General features: G+C 37.8%; 1 pseudogene; it reads right to left on the bottom strand.

The window, feature by feature from the left end:
* Positions 1 to 12866: 12866 nt before the first annotated feature.
* Positions 12867 to 12964, bottom strand: LOC132297856 (small nucleolar RNA R71; annotated as a pseudogene).
* Positions 12965 to 17382: the final 4418 nt, after the last annotated feature.

Below are 17382 nucleotides of genomic sequence, written 5' to 3'. Positions count from 1 at the left end.
GGTTTCAAAGGAGAAAGGTATGACCTTAGGAAGTTAGTGTTCGTGATTTGGGTCGCAGTTTGGTGCGGAGGTTCTTCTCAGACCGGTCGTGGTAGGTGTAACGGAGGTTGTTTGAGTCATGAATGCGGTATATGGGTTATAAGTGTGTATTGCGGGTGCTCTGGTATGGTCTAAGGAACCGTGTTGGTTAAGGTGGTTGAAAGGACTTGTTGGACTCAGTAGGTCTAGTATGACGTAGGCATTGACTGGAGTCATGCCAGTATTAGGTGATTGACGGTTTGATGTGATTCAGTTCATGGGTAATAAGAGTATGTTTAGAGACTGGTTTGTCGAAGGGTGATTCCTGTTTCGGAGAGTTACAAGAGTGTGCCAAGAGTAATTGACTCTCGGTGAGTTGATTGCATGGCTCGGTCGATGAGCGGAGTTCTAGGTTGGTACGGCTATCTAGAGAGTCTTGAGGTGGTGTATAGTGATTAGTCTTAGTTGTGTAGAGTATGATTGCACTATAAGGCAGGTTGTATGACGCTATTGAAGTGCTCGGTTGTTGCAAATGGAGTGATTGATGGTAAGTACTGTGTTACCAAATGGATTAGGTATTGGGGACTGAAAGCTGTGGACTAGAGTTGGATTTTATGTTATGTCTGAGGTATTAGGAGATTGTACTTGGTGGTTGGGGATCCAAAAAGGTAGACTGATGATAAGAACGATTGGGACAAGGTTGATTTTATGGGTTTAGTTGGTAGCCCCATTTGACTTTTATCAGGCTAAGGATGTTTTAAGGAACGGGGAAGAGGGGAAGTAGTGATATTGAACATAGGGTATTAAGTTTTCTTGTTTAGGCATGTAGATAGCCTTAGAAATAGTGGTTTAAGTAGTTAGTTAAGTATTAATGATTGATTGAATAGTTGTGGTTTTGAGGAGACTGTTGGTTGTTGAGCATTCTGAGATTGTGCCCATTTTATTTTGAGGATTTGTCGGCATGACATTGCCGTATGAACGTTCTTTTCTAGTAATAAATAGTGGTCGTTGTGGGATGTATTGAGAGTAATGGTCATTTTCTTATTATGATGGTGTTGTTTTAAGGACGTTTGAGGAAGAATCACTTGGTGGTGACTTGATGATCCGGTGAGATGAGAGGTCCAAGTTATCTTTTAGTAAGAATGTTATTAAAGGTGTTATGGTGTAATGACCCGAGTTGTATTCAACCCGGCACGTCAACGGTGATCCGAACGTAAATCCAACAATGAAACAAAATGCGGAAGCAAAAGGTAAAACAACGGTCTCTAGAGATGCAACACATCTCTAGGACACCAATATGACTCTCAATGAGGTCATGGAACCCAAAGAAAGCAAATGCGGAAGCAACTTTTCAAAAACGGACAAGAATGAACCTAGGGGCAACATCGTTATTTTAAAAATGAAAGTGGGTACTATCGAGCACACCGTTGGAAATACAATGAAAAATTAATAATCTTAGACTCAAGAATCACTTGATTCGGAGTCTGGACGAAGGAGATATCAAATATTGAGTCAAGGGAAGAAAAACCCTCTCCTGGTTCAAACCAAATCCTGACACTACCTCACTAAAAACTGGAATATCTTGATCTACAAATGGAATCTGAAGCTCTAGTTGGTACCATTGGAAAGCTTATTTCGACGCGGTCAGTTTAGACTCAAGAATGGACTAATTCAGAGTTAAAACAAGAAAGATACGATAATTTGAAGTCAGAGGTGCAGCGCTGAAAAAGGGACGGACGAGTGCTCGTACAAGGGCTACGAGCGCTCGTACAGAGCACGCCTAGGGGCAAAATCCTACTACTCCACTTGCGAGTGCTCATCCCCATGCACGAGCGCTCGTCCTGCAGACAACCTTAGCAGGTTTTGGGACTTAAAATGTGATTTTGAGGACTTTCTGGGCATTTATGAGAAAAACATAAAGAAGAACCCCCCTCCAAAAATCATGTTTTCTAGCTAACCAAACCAAAAGAAAACTTTATTTTTCATGTGAAAACCCCAAAATGCCCTTATGCTTAGTTTTTGCAAAAGAAATGTGAAAAAGTGTCCAAAGGAAGTTCATTTCATGAAATGGTGTGAATTGTGCCCAAGTGAGCATGTACGCAAACGTATTATATCTATTTAGACATGCGACAATGGTTCACAGTCTCCAAAAACACTCAATGCAAAAAGTGACCCACCAAACCTCCATTTCACAAAAATTTGTCTAAAAACATAAAATATGGAGACTAAGAGCATATACAAAATTTGGAAAGGTGTTTGGCTCTTGGCCACACTTCAAATAAAGTAAATAGACCTCAAAAGAAAGCTCATAACCTCAAAATACCTCCCAATGCAAAAATGATACTTAAAAGCCTTAGATTTTACAATTTTCCCCTTTAAAAACAATTTTCCACGAATAATGCATAAAGGTGAATATAAATGTAAATTGGCCCTTGGCCACATATTACACATACAAAATAAGTATCAAGAAGTGCACTTAAGAGCACGTTACATAGTTGGACAAGAAATACATGTTTGTCAAAATAAATTAAAATTGAGTAAGATATGCTAACAAGTGCATATCTAATATAATAAAAATACTCCAGGTAGTCAAGCAAGCCTAGGGGTGTTGTGCATCCCACAATACCGTTTCTTTACCTGAAAAACACACGGTAACTTCGGAGTGAGTAAACAAGTTTACTCGTAGGGAATGAGCATGCATAAGTTCACTTATTACAAAGTTTGCAATTCAATATAAAATGATCCATGCTATTAAAATGACATTGGAACTTTCAACATAGCACAATGAGATGCAATTTCACAAAGTTATCAACTTGGAAATTAAAGTGCGAAATCAAACCAAAGTGGATACTTGGACATCATGCCGGATCAAACCGAGACCATAGTTACTTTAGGGTTAGTAGCTCATGGGTAACCTCCCTATGTGCGCACTAGACTTGTAGACGGACAATCCCCCGTACTAGAACCATGCCCTAGCCTTAGCCATAACTACGACATCCCAAGTTTCCAAAATTGACAATTTGTGCAACAACATATATGTATTAACGTAACATATATATATATATATATATATATATATAATGTAAAGCCATCTACCATGCACAAACCAACTTTGGAAACGCAATACATGCCCTAAGTTCTCAACTACAATGGCATGGAGAATGTCGAATTATCATTATACAATATGTTACTCTTTATAAAAATATCATTCAACAACAAAAACATAGTCTCACAAGTATGATATAAGTTTAAAAATCATAATTTAAACATGCAATCAACATAGGATACATACTCATTCACTAACACAATAAGGATAAAAATTAATTTAATAAAACAACTAATTTCTCTAGATTTCATTTCTTATCCAAACATGCTCAATTTAATATATGTTGTAGTACCCATCATGGTCATTACATAAATCACTTCAAAACTTGATTTAAATCATAAGAACATAATAATGAAAATTAATTAAATTAATTAACTAATTTCTCTAGATTTCAAAACAACCCTAAATAACTTCAAGTTAATATGTGTTATGAATCAAGTCATGACCTTTCCAAAAATCATGTCCTAGCTAAAATTTTATGCAAGATATAATTAACTACTTACTTAAATCTTAGATTAGAGACATTTATTCCATTTATATCAAGATATTAAAACATATAAAACATCAAAGACATAATTTAGAACACCCCCTACCTCACAAGAGGACTGTTCCTCCTGAATCTAAGGAAAGCAAAGGAATATTAAGTTTTCCTTCTAGGGTTATGAAGAGGAAGATGAGGCAAGGCTTTTGTATCCCAAGCTCAATGATCTAAGGTGAGTGGAAGGAGGTCAAAAATGAAGTCAAAGCCTTAAACCAAGCTTGTCTTCAATGGTGGTTAGGTTAGGGTTCTTGAGATGAATGATCTAAAATATGAAAACCCTAAGTTAAATGTGGTGGGATTCTCCACTCACTAGGTGTTCTTGCATTACCTCTCACACACACACTTGTAAGACTTAATTTCATGCCTACACTTGCCACAAATCTAAGACTACTTCCTAGGCTTAATCCTAAGCCTACACTTGTCAACCATCTAAGCCAACAAGTGGTCCAATCCTAAGCCAACAAATGGGTGAACCTCCACCCTCCATGTGTCAAGAAATTAGGCTTCCAAGTCAATGCCACCAAGTGACACCATGAGAGTGTGACACTTGTCACACTTTCCGAAAATTACAAAAAGGTCATTTTTGAAAATATCTTCCAAATTTAATTGCAAAACGGTCCCTAAGATAAAAAATAATTACTTTATTTAATTACACAAAAACCCCACAACTTATGAATATTACTAAAAAGTCATGCATCCATGCTCTTTACAGGAAAAGTAAACATTTAGCATACTTTTCTACAAAAGTAAAAGTACATATAGCACGGAATTTAAATATTGTGGATGCATGCAAAACCGGAATCCAATCCGAACACAAAAAGTGACGTTGTGCCAACAAAGTGATAAACGGGAAAAAGACGAAATGTGAATAGTGTCACAAAAGTGAAAATGTGAAAATGACTCGGTCCTCAAAGGAAGTCATCAATCCAAAGGAAAGAGTATCGGAAACCATTCACGAGGACTCAAGATGACACTAAGTGACGAGAAACCGAACTCAGAAAAGAAAAGATCAACGGAAAAAAAAATATCCGTGAAAATCTGAGAAAATGAAAGGAAGAAAAATGACCGGGTCATTACAACCTTCCCACCTTAAAGGGATTTCGTCCCCGAAATCCAGCCCCAACAAAACAAAAGGCGAAACCAGGATAACCACAGAGTACATCTCCGAGTATCACATATAACATGTTACGAAAGCAATACCAAAACTGAAAGACAATGTACGACCCAATGTCATTCGCACCCACGTGCTCATGACAAGACAACCCCTCAAAAGAAAAGTGACCATACGGCCACATCGCAAGTTGAAACTCATACATAGAATCCAAGGTCAAACAAAAGAACGGAAGACCACACCCGTAAGCATCCCTCCTGACAAACCATCATAAGGAACCAAAAATAACCACCAAAAGAACTTCAAATAACCACGTATCAAATCAGGGTACCGAATAAAGATGACATGGCAGTACAAATAGCGACTAGAATCCGCCCACGACGTACTCAAATGTGTGGTAGCAATGACAGTGCCTAGTGCCCACCCACACTTACTCGTCAGTAAGGTAACATCAATGACAACTAACACTCGCCCACAACATACAACTTCGTACAGTAGCATGACGGTATAAGGCACTTGTTCATAACCTACCCCCACTAGGTCTACCCATGAAACTTCTCGATACAAATGATATTAATGTCGTAAATCATCATTACCAAAAGCAATACGAAAACTAGGCATCCTGTGAGAGTTGGTGTAGCAAATCCCAAAACTCTGACAATAATGTCATAGGTACAGTTACGCTTAAGGCCTTAAATCCTCAGTATAACAAAACCAACAACTTCAACACCCCAAAACACTCCTATTAACAACATCGATCAAGAATCTAAGCCTGAAAAATAAATCAACACCTCCAAAAATCAAACGAGCCTCACTACAAGACATTTCATCGAAAGTCCTACATATCTCCCTGAAACAGATCAACTACAAGACCACACAGTAATCAAACATCGGATCAAAATCCTTTTCACAGATAACTAAATCCTCGAAACACACGTCCACCACATGGCACACACATCAAAATTCTGACAACTAAGGTTACAAAACGAATCTCCCGAAACCGTGCTGGGCATCACCAAGCTAAATCAAAATTCTTCAATTTCAATCCATAAACAACCACTGGAACTACGATTCCTCAAAACTATGCCTATTCAAAACTAGGACGAGAAACTCCACAAACAAACCATATCCAACAGCGATCCCCTAAAACCTCTCCTAAGAATCAACCACATCCAAGTCTCCTAAACTGCAACAAGTCTTAAAAAGACATTCTCAAAAGAGCATTGAGCTCACCTTACGAATCAAATAAATCCTCAATGATATGGACACAAGTCCCCGTAAAATGATCTCACACCAATCGACTCACTCTGAGCACAACAACTCCGTCAACAACCACGGCAAAAACTCCCCAAGGGAAGACACGAAGGAAAGAAACCACTAGTCCTAAGAAGGACAACACCATGACTCCACCTCTGAAACAGAAGACAACTAAGTCAAAGACTTCGCCCCTTCACCCCTTACATGGTAGTAAGTCGACCAAAATTTACCAAATCCTCACCAAGGACTCAAGACAACAACGGCAATCCTCACGGACCAACCAACCCCAAAACCATGCACGAAGAACAAAAGAGACTCATTCCTTGTGAAGTCCCAAACACGAATCAAGAAAAAGAGGAGAAACCCTATTCTCCTACAAGTATTAACACGACGAACACGAAAATGGAGCATTATTCCCACCTTAGGGAAGTAGACAGCTCAAAACGAAACCAACGAATCTCACAACGAAACAAATGTGAAAACTCCTCTACAAGGAATCTCACAACAAAACCATTATAAAAACTGGCATACAACTACGTGCGACCGAGGGAAACAAAAAGGGAAAACCAAACATGGAAGTCATGCATCTGATAAGGAATGCAACTACCAAATAAATAAATCTACTCACATAAATAAAATCAAAGGTACATGTGGCACGTTTCCACGTAAACACAAAAGCATGTCATTAAAGCACAGTAACAACATGACATCTCTAAGCATATATGTAAGGCATGTTAATGTCATGCAACAAGAAGACAAATGTGGATAGACCTCCACATACTCATGCATCACAATAACATAAATCACATTACTAACATGGTAGTAAACAAAATTGCAAAAGATAAAATGATGCAACAATGAACCCTATGGACATCGTGTCCTATAGTGTTTAGGTAAAAGGAATGACCAGTCTTAGCCATAAACCAACTCCAAAACTAATGCGACAACAACCCGTTTCAAAACAAATGTGAGCCCTCGCCGTAATGGTAAGACTCTAACAATCCACTTCCGAATCTAAAGGTGACACTACTAATGACACTAACAATGCAATGCTCTCACCAACCTAAAAAATTGATCAATCGACTCGACCACAAAAGCGTCATCACGTAAGGAGAACTCAAACGAAATGACAACTATAGCTATACCAACAACAACCAAATCAATCCCTACGACTGATCCTCAAGCAACTATCATCATCATCGATCAAAAAGACAACGCCTATCAAAACAAAACCAACACTGACTCTGTAACAACCCAAACCGGGGGTCCGGATCGCTAACCGGGTCTTTAACCAAACCCGATGACACACTAAGGGCAAATTAGTTATTTTATAATACGAGAAGGTAATCCACCCTTAAACTAATCAAATGAGTTTAAAATATTCATTATTAATCATTTCATGACACTTGAAGAGGTTCAATGATCATTGAATATGATTTCCCAAAAGTACCCATACCGGTTCAAGGAAATTTTCGACACTACTCCACTAAAACAATCATAACTCTCAATATGAATGGAATTTTGGGATAAGGTTGGTCTCATTGGAAAGATAACTTAAAATCCTTGAAAATGGGCTCAAGAATGACCCTATTCGGGTTCCGAACGAATAAGTTATGGCCTTCCAAAGTCTGTTGATCAAAGCTGTCAAACTGTAAAAGATGAATAGTGCACTGGGGGACTTAATCCGGTTTAAGACCCCCTTGAACAAGTTCAAGATGGGTAGTATACCCATTCTTGAACCAAAGGCCCCCTCTTGAACCGGTTCAATGGGGCTGCTAAACCGGTTCAAGATGCCCAGAACCTGAAATTCGCCCAAATAGTCTAAAATTGTGATTCTTTGCCCCTTGGCTCAACCTTGGTCCCTTGGTAACCCAACACAAGGCCCAAAACTGTCCTAATTCATCCATTTGATGACAAAACTAACACAACTAAGTAGTACTAAAATCAAATAAAGCCATACATAAGTTCGGTACATCATTTAAATCAAGTAAATCCGTCATACATCGTAAATATGGCCTTAAGGCCTTATAAGGGTATTGAATTCATAATGAGACCACAAATTACAACTGAATGGTCTCAAGGCCATTTTTAAACATGTAGGAGATACCAAATGTCCTCTAATATCATTTACAACAAAAATGAGTAAAATAATCATTAAACACTAAGGAGTCCAAGTCCTTCAACCCGTCTACGCTGGTGGTAGGTTATCGTCCATCGTTACATTGCCGTGCCCTGAAAAATGTTAAATATAATGGGGTGAGCATATTGCTTAGTAGGTGGTGCCTAAGACACACCTCTTGTGACTCTGTGAATTCCAAATAATGAATAGAGCAAGGAGAACGGGATCATACAACTCAAAGAAGAAAGATAACCATAATATCAATAACAAACAATCCATGTTATAATCACACCATGTATGCTAATAAAGTGCAATGCCATGCTCATGTCGCTCCCCATTTTTTGAAACATTTCTGTTTCAACATCCAAACCGTTAGTGTAATCCGACCCAAGGCACCTTCAAGGCGTCACGAATGGAGGGTTGGCTAACTATCTATGACCACAAGGCACCTCTAAGGCGTAGCATCCGGCTTAGTTAGCTCAACCATACTCCCTTCTAGACAACACTAACACCACGGACCACTAGGCGCCTCCTAGGCGTCCAGGTTTTCGCAAACACTTTTCAAAATAATTTCCCAAGGAAAACAAGTTCCCATTTTTACTCTTCAAAACATTTTCCCTTTTTCTTTCCCAATGGAATGCATGAATGCATCATGCCTAACACAATCATGCCAATGTATATAATTTTCATCCTATACAAATCAACAACTCCATACAACATACCTTGGGGAAATCTCAAAAATAAATAACATGCTTCCATATCACAACATCTAACATTTTCTACACCATAGGTAAATAATGACATCAATTAGGCATACTCTTGCATAAGATTTTAACTAACACATAATCATATGATTTACAAAAATTTTATAGCATAATTCACACATTCAAGTCATGAATTTTAGCAACAAAGGTACAAGGAGCACAATTAATCACCAATTAAGCATGGTTCATCATCATATATACCAAAGAACATATATCCATAACTTTGATAAATCATACACACAATATAACATGAAATTGCTACAAGATTAACCATGATAACCACAAATTTAGGTAATCAATTCACAAAAGCTCAAGAAAATGTGAATTAGAAAACCCCTACCTTAATGGAGCAAACCAAACAAGCCCTAAGCTTCCCAAAATTTTGAATTCCTTCAAAACCCTAGCAATATAGGCCTCAATTTGAAACTCATACCAAGCTCTCCAACCTCCTTTCTTCATCTCTTTCAAAATCTCACTCTAAGCATCTTAAATCAAGGCTTGAAATTATATAAGCATATATGTGTCTATAGATGGTTCTAGGAAGAGAGAATGAAAATGAAGAGAGAGAGGAAATAGGTGTGCCGAAATGGGGAGAGAAATGGGGTGGTGATGGTTTATGCAACTTTAATTCTAAGGTTAATAATGTGCTACATGTCACCTTGTAGTTGAGTACCACTTTATGCTAATTTACCTTTGTGCCCTCTCTCTTTCCACACAATACCATCAACATCCCATAAATATCTACCTCTAATAAATATATAGATGTATGTATATGCATGAGAAAGGTCCATGTTGCCCCTTACTCAAAATGAGATAACCGGGAGAAGTCCCCAAACCCGAAAATCGTTCCGACCTTGAAAAATTTCTAGAATGACTCTACCACTTCTGAATGACTTAAAATGATTAAAACTACATCTCTAGAATCCTTGGCATCGAGGTAATGACTAAAACGCCACTCTGATAAGTGCTTAAATGTTGCACATTTCAGCACCTAAACTAGGGTATTTTAGTCATTGCATTTATCTTATTTTCATGTTTTAGTTCTAATTTACGTTTTTGTCAATTTCAGGTTAATACAATTCAAATGGACTAATTTCGGTTCATTAAAGCCTTTTTGGAGACAAACAAAGACATTCGGGAAAAGTTCAGAAAATGGCAAGAAGAGTCCGCAACCATTGTTCGTATAGTGTGCTCATCCTTCAAAAGTGGTCAATTCTACATTTTTCGGGCCTTTCATGATGTTCCCAAAGATCAAGAAGCAAACGGATTAGCCCGGGGCCAAAATGGAGCTAAAATGGAGCTTAAAGGAGATTTCCAACACTTGGGGATCGATCTCCAGAGTGGGGGATCGATCCCCCACTATTCACAGAACTAACAATGCCCTTCGGGGATCGATTCCCCAGGCCCTAGCAACATTACGGGATTTTGTCTTTTTGGTTTATTTTTTTGGTTCTATTGGACTTAAATAAAGTTTGTTACTTAAGGGAAATAGGTCCATTATTTTTAGGGTTAGTTTTTTATTAGTTTAGAGAGTTTTATTTTTATTATATTTTATTATTAAGTTTTATATTATGTATCGTATTATTATTGCTCTGGCTGGAAAACACGAAGAGGAGAAAAAGTTAGGGTTCTTGAGAAAAGTTCAGAGAAGAAGAAGAGGAGCTAGATGAATCAAAGGTTGAGGCTTGTTGACATCTTGCATCCATCAACCATGAGTGGCTAATTCTTCAACTTAGGGTTGGATAAACCCTAAGCATGTAACCTAAACTTTCTCTCTTATTTTTTACTATTTTGGGGATTTAATTTATGTAATTTTTGTTATAGCCTTGGTATACATATAATAATTCTTTCAATTGATTATCTTTGTCAATCTCATATTGTCTTATATGTTTTTTAATGATAATTGATCTTTACACTTGATTTCTTTGTGAATTGAATCATGTGATGGCTATGCATTGTATTAATTTGATGTAATTGTGTTCTAATTTGATGAAAATTGCTTATATTAGATGGGTTGTACTACACAATTAGGTTAATGTCTAGTTTAAATAGTTTAATTTCAGGTTTGGTTAATTTAAGGTCAATTAGTTAATTGTACTTTAATTATTGGGTAAGTAGACAATCCATACAATTGTTTGAAATCCATACTTACTGTTACAATTGCATATCTTCTATATTAATGTGTGTTAAATTTGTAACTTAAATTGATGAATCATGCTTTGAATTGGTGAATTGCACTACACTTAGTTTAATTGTCATTAGGTAGTTGATTCATGCTTGAAATTGATGGTTTACACTTTTCATTGCAATTGTTAGCCACATATAGATTACATAGTATTATTTCCCCAATTAGTTGAAAGTTAGTGAGTTAGGGAATGTACTTAGTGGTGAATCCTACACCCTAAGTTTCTTTCCAATCTCTTAAACTCTATTTATTTATAGCAATCATTTAGTTTAAAATTAGTTTTAATCACAAACAAAACCCTTTTTAGCAATCACATAAGCACTAAAGTAGAATTTAATTCTGAAAAACCTATAATTGTTTAGATCTCTTAGGATGATCCCTGCTCACTTCATACTTCATAGTAGAAGTGTTTAGTGGCTTTATAAATTTTAAAATATGGTGCCCACTTGACATTATTTCTAAACCTAAAGTGTTGTGCATTATTTTGTACACACGCTCGGTCACACCATAATTTTGGCGCCGTTGCCGGGGATCTAACGGTTTTAAAGAATTGAATTAGACATTAGTTTTTTGTTGATTGTTTACTTTAAAGTCATTTTAATTTTTATTTTCTCACTCGATATTTGTCAATTAGGTACTTGAAGCAAAGTGGAGCAAACGCTGGACCTTGAAGCAATTAAATTTTTTTTGAAGTTGCTTAAGGACCATTTGTAAGTTTCTCTTTAATTTTTATGCTTAATTGTTTACTGTCTTGCATGCTTTGGACAGCCCAAGTGGAGGTTTAATTTGAATTGTCTTATTTTTAAGTCCAAGCATACCTTCTTGTAGAAGGCATCGGCCCGTGTGGAGGCATTTATTTGTTTTAAGTGCATTGATATTATTGAGGAGTTTGGGAACATCGTATGTAGAGGTTGAAAAATTGAAGTGTTGGTGTGTTGACTTATCTTAGTGCATGCATGGTCGTAGATCACTTAATCGTCCTCTTGCTCCTGTAAATCAAAATCTCAAAGTTTCCCTTCGGCATTTAAGAGGTAGTACTAGGGATAGTCATCCTAATTTTCCAAAATTTGATTTTTTATCACCTTTAATGGAAGACCCAATAGATCCAATTGAAGATCCCATTGTAGATCTTGGTCATGTGGATCATAACGGTGTGCACCACCCACCAGAAGTTCATATTGTGGATCCTCAAGGTGTGCATCCACCCTTGGGAATGCCACGACCAGTTAATCCGGTGGTGCAACAACCTAATCTAGGGATGCCAAGGCCAAATATTGTTCCCCCAATTGGTAAGCAACAACAACAATATGTTCAAATGGCATACCCTCAACAAGGTCAAATGGCATATCATTAGCAAGGTCAAATGCCATACCCTCCACTCAATCCTCTTAATCCTCCAATGGTCCTTAGGGATCATTACACTCCAAATCAATATAATGCACCCACTTGCATTCAATTACCAAATTTTCGTGCTCATCATTATGAGATTAAGGCTTCCACCATTAACATGTGCCCCCTTTTCTATGGGTTGAGTAATGAAGAGCCTTATAAACATTTAGATGAGTTCTTAGAAGTTTGTTCCACCGTGAAAATCACGGATGTTCCAGAAGAAGTCCTTAAAATGAAGCTTTTCCCTTTTACTCTTCGGGATAAAGCTAAATATTGGTTCAACAACTTGCGGTCAAATACGATCACCTCTTGGGTACAATTGTAACAAGAGTTTCTAAAGAAGTATTACCCCGCAAGTCGAACCGATGCCATGAGAACTTCCATTCATGAATTTAAACAACAAGAAGGAGAACCCCTTCATGAAGCATGGGAACGCTTGAATGACTTGTTACGGAAGTGTCCACATCATGACATTTCTAAGTCGCAATTAGTTCAATGTTTCTTTTCAAGTTTATCCGATACCAATAAGGGCATTGTTGATGCTTCTTGTGGCGGAAGCTACATAGAAAGAAATGAAGATGAAATTTGGCTTCTTTTCGAAAAAATGAGTGAAAACTCAATCCATAGATCTTCATTTTCTAAGGGTGGTCACCTTGCAAATGTGGGAGGAAAGAAAGCTCTAAATCAAATAGACTCTTCCATAGAAATTGCCGCTAAGGTCAAAAATCTTACTCAAAGGTTTGATACATTCCTTTTGAATCAAGGACCAGCAATTCAATCTTATCCTCATCATTCCAATGAAATGTGCATGACTTGTTCTAGTTACACTCACCATACTTCAAATTGTCCTCTTGGACAAATCATACCAAGTGAGTCTCAAGAACAAGCAAATGCAGCTTTCATTCATCAAGGGAACAACCCTTATTCCAATACTTACAATCCGGGGTAGAAAAATCATCCAAACTTTGCATGGAAAAATCAAGGAGATAGTGTAAACCCTCCTCAAACTCAAGGTTACCAAGCAAAGTATGTTCCCCCACATCTTCAAAATCAAAATCAGAATTCTCAAGGTTTCCGTCCTTCATTCTATCCTCAAAATGTGAATCAATACTTTCATCCTCAAGCATCAAATTCTCAATCTTACTCTCATCCTCAAGCATCAAATTCTCAATCCTACTCAAATCCAAATCAAGCACCTCCTAAGAGTCCTGCTTTTGAGGACAAGGTCTTGCAAGCCTTAGGTGATCTTCGAAAAGATAATCAATTGTTTCATTCTCACTCTCAATCAATTGCAAAGCTTGAAGCTCAAATCGGGCAATTAGCTAATTCTTTAAATGTGAGAGAGAAAGGTAAGTTGCCTAGTCAAACTGAGACCAATCCTAAGGGGAAATTTATGGCACAAGCAAGTCCTTCATTGAAATTTTCTGGAAATGAGCAAGTTCAAGCTAAGACTACCTTAAGGAATGGTAAGAAAGTGGATAATAAGGTAGAGGTACCTAAGGAGGATAGTGAATTGACACAACCTAGTGGTTGCATCCATCCCATTCAAAATCCTATTCTTACTCCCTTGGATGCTAGTGGTTCCAAAAAGGACATTCCATTATCTTCATCATCATCTCCCCAATTCGAGAAGTCTTATGAGCCAAAAACTCCATTTCCTCATGCTTTGAGAGAGACTTCATCATTTGGGAGACAAGAAGGAAAAATTCATGATTTGATGGAAGTGTTTAAACAAGTGAAAATTAATCTTTCTCTTCTAGATGCAATTAGGCAAATTCCACCATATGCAAAGTTCTTGAAGGACTTGTGCACTCAAAAGAGGAAGAGCAAGGGAAGGGACCTTAAGAAAGTGCTTTTAACGGAACAAGTGAGTTCCATCATTCTGTTTAACACTCCTCCTAAGTTCAAGGATCCGAGTGCTCCGACCATTTCTTGTGTTATTGGAAACTAAGAGATTCGTAGAGCTCTCCTTGATTTAGGTGTAAGTATCAATCTCATTCCATACTCCGTTTACTTGCAATTAGGATTAGGGGACTTGAAGCCAACATCGGTAGTGATCCAACTAGCCGATAGATCAATTAAGAAACCGAGAGGAATTGTTGAGGACATTCTGATTCAGGTTGATAAATTTTATTTTTCGGTTGATTTTGTGGTACTAGATACTGAGCCAGTCCCTAATCTCACCAATCACATTCCAGTCATCCTAGGAAGACCATTCCTTGCCACCGCCAATGCCACCATTAATTGTAGATCCGGCATTATGGACATCTCTTTTGGCAACATGATGGTTAAGCTTAATGTATTTAATGCAAGTCAACATCCCACGGATGAAGACGAGTGTTTCCTAGTAGATGTCTTATATGAAATCATAGAGGAGACTCTTCCCTCTATTCTCTCTAAGGACCCTCATGAGGCGTGCCTTTGTGAAATGTTTGAAAGTTGTGGTTTTGACACAGAAGGATCCATAAGTAAGGTGAATGCTTTGATGGACTCTGTGGCCACTTTGGATTACCCACCTTGGAAAAGCAAGAAAGAACATCTTTCTTCACTTTCTAGTACTCCACCAGTTCCTTCTCTCATCTCTCCTCCTATTCTTGAGCTGAATCCCCTTCCATCAAATCTGAAATACGCCTTCTTCGGCCCAAAAGAGACTCTTCCGGTCATCATTGCTTTGAATCTTGAAAATGACCAAGAGAATGATCTTTTGGAAGTACCTAAAGCTAGCAAAGAAGCCATTGGATGGAGTGTGGCTGACTTAAAAGGCATTGACCCTTCTATTTGTATGCATTGCATACACATGGAAAAAGATGAAAGGCCATTTAGGGATGCTCAAAGGAGATTGAACCGAAATATGAAGGAAGTTGTCATGAAGGAGGTTGTGAAACTTCTAGATGCGGGAATCATATATCCTATCTCTAATTCCAAGTGGGTTAGTCTAACTCAAGTGGTTCCCAAAAAGTTGGGAATCACAGTTGTTGAAAATGCTAAGGGTGATCTCATTTCAAAATGCACCGCCACTTCGTGGCGTGTTTGCATAGATTACCAAAAGCTGAATTCCGCCACTAGGAAGGACCATTTTTTATTGCCTTTCATTGACTAAATCTTAGAAAGATTGGCCGGGCAATACTATTGTTTCCTAGATGGTTACTCGGGGTATAATCAAGTGGCCCTAGATCCATTGGATCAAGAAAAGACCACATTCACATGTCCTTTCGGTACATTTGTTTATCGACGAATGCCTTTTGGATTATACAATGCTCCTGCCACTTTCCAAAGATGTATGATGTCAATTTTTTTGGACATAGTGGAGAAGTATTTAGAAGTCTTCATGGATGACTTCTCGGTTTTTGGGTCCTCATTAGATTCGTGTCTCCAAAATCTCAAAAAAGTGCTTCAAAGATGTCGTGAGACTAATCTTGTGTTAAGTTGGAAAAAGAGCCATTTCATGGTTCAGGAAGGAATCGTGCTTGGACATGTCATTTCTAAAAGAGGAATAGCAGTACATAGAGTGAAAGTTGAGCTAATTTTCGAATTGTCTCCACCTACTACGGTGAGAGAAATCCGCTCCTTTCTAAGACATGCCGGTTTTTATCGCCGGTTCATCAAAGACTTTAGCAAAATTGCTAGACCCTTGTGCAACCTTCTTGCCAAGGAGACTCCATTTGTCTTTGATGAAGCATGCCTAAATGTTTTTCATCAACTTCGCACTCTTTTATCATCCGCTCCCATCATGCAACCTCCAAATTGGTCCTTACCATTTGAGATTATGTGTGATGCTTCCGACTTCGCAATGGGTGCTGTTTTGGGGCAAAGGGTAGGTAGACTACCATATGCTATATACTATGCGAGTAAGACTTTCTCAGGTGCCCAATTGAACTATTCTACCACTGAGAAAGAATTATTTACCGTAGTATATGCCCTTGATAAATTTCGGTCATATCTTTTAGGATCCAAGGTAATTACGTTTTCCGATCATGCCACTCTTAGGCATCTTTTAATGAAAAAGGAAACCAAACCTTGCTTGATAAGATGGATCCTACTTCTTCAAGAATTTGACTTTGAAATTAAGGACAAAAAGGGCTCCGACAATGTCGTTGCTGATCATCTGTCTAGATTAATGGTTAAATCTTCTCCAAATCTTGAAATTCATGAATCATTTCCGGATGAACAACTCTTTCAAATCTCAAATAGGATGTTGCCTTGGTTCGCCGACATTGTTAACTATCTTGTAACCGGCAAACTTCCCATTAATTGGTCAAAACAAGAAAAGGACCGATTCTTTGCTAACATGTAATGACTCGGTCATTTCCTTCCTTTCTTTTTTCCTCAGAATTTTACGGATGAATTTTTTTCGTTGAAATTTCTTTTCTGAGTTCAGTTTCTCATCACTTAGTGTCGTCTCGAGTGCTCGAAAATGGTTTCTGAGACTCTTTCCTTTGGATTGACAACTTCATTTAAGGACCGAGTCATTTCCACAATTTTCGTTTTTCGACACTATTCACTTTTTTGTCCTTATTCGTATTTCGTCTTTTCCCCGTTTGTCACTTTGTTGGCAAAACCTCACTTCTTATGCTCGGAGTTAGTTTTTGACTTCATGTATCTTTATCGCGAGTGGTTTCCACGAAATACGTATATTTACTTTTGTAGGAAAGTACTCTGGTTGCTCCCGGTGTCCATAGGGGCATGGATGCATAATTCTTTGAAATTAATTTCTTTTCTTGGGGTATTTTTTGTAAATATCTTTTAAAGATATTTTATTTCAGGGGTATCTAAGAAAATATCTTTTGGAAGATATTTTCATTCTGGGGCAGTTTTGCAATTAACCCTTTTTGTGGGGGCCATTGTGCAATTAATGAAAGTTATTGCAAATTATCTTGTTTTGATCCTGGATC

The sequence above is a fragment of the Cornus florida genome, unplaced genomic scaffold (assembly GCF_030987335.1).
Source record: "Cornus florida cultivar Cherokee Brave unplaced genomic scaffold, ASM3098733v1 CherokeeBrave_3.0.0_Hap2_Chr02, whole genome shotgun sequence".
Lineage (NCBI taxonomy): Eukaryota > Viridiplantae > Streptophyta > Magnoliopsida > Cornales > Cornaceae > Cornus > Cornus florida.
The sequence above is the reverse complement of the archived record's forward strand: the minus strand, read 5'-3'. Positions and strand labels throughout refer to the sequence as shown.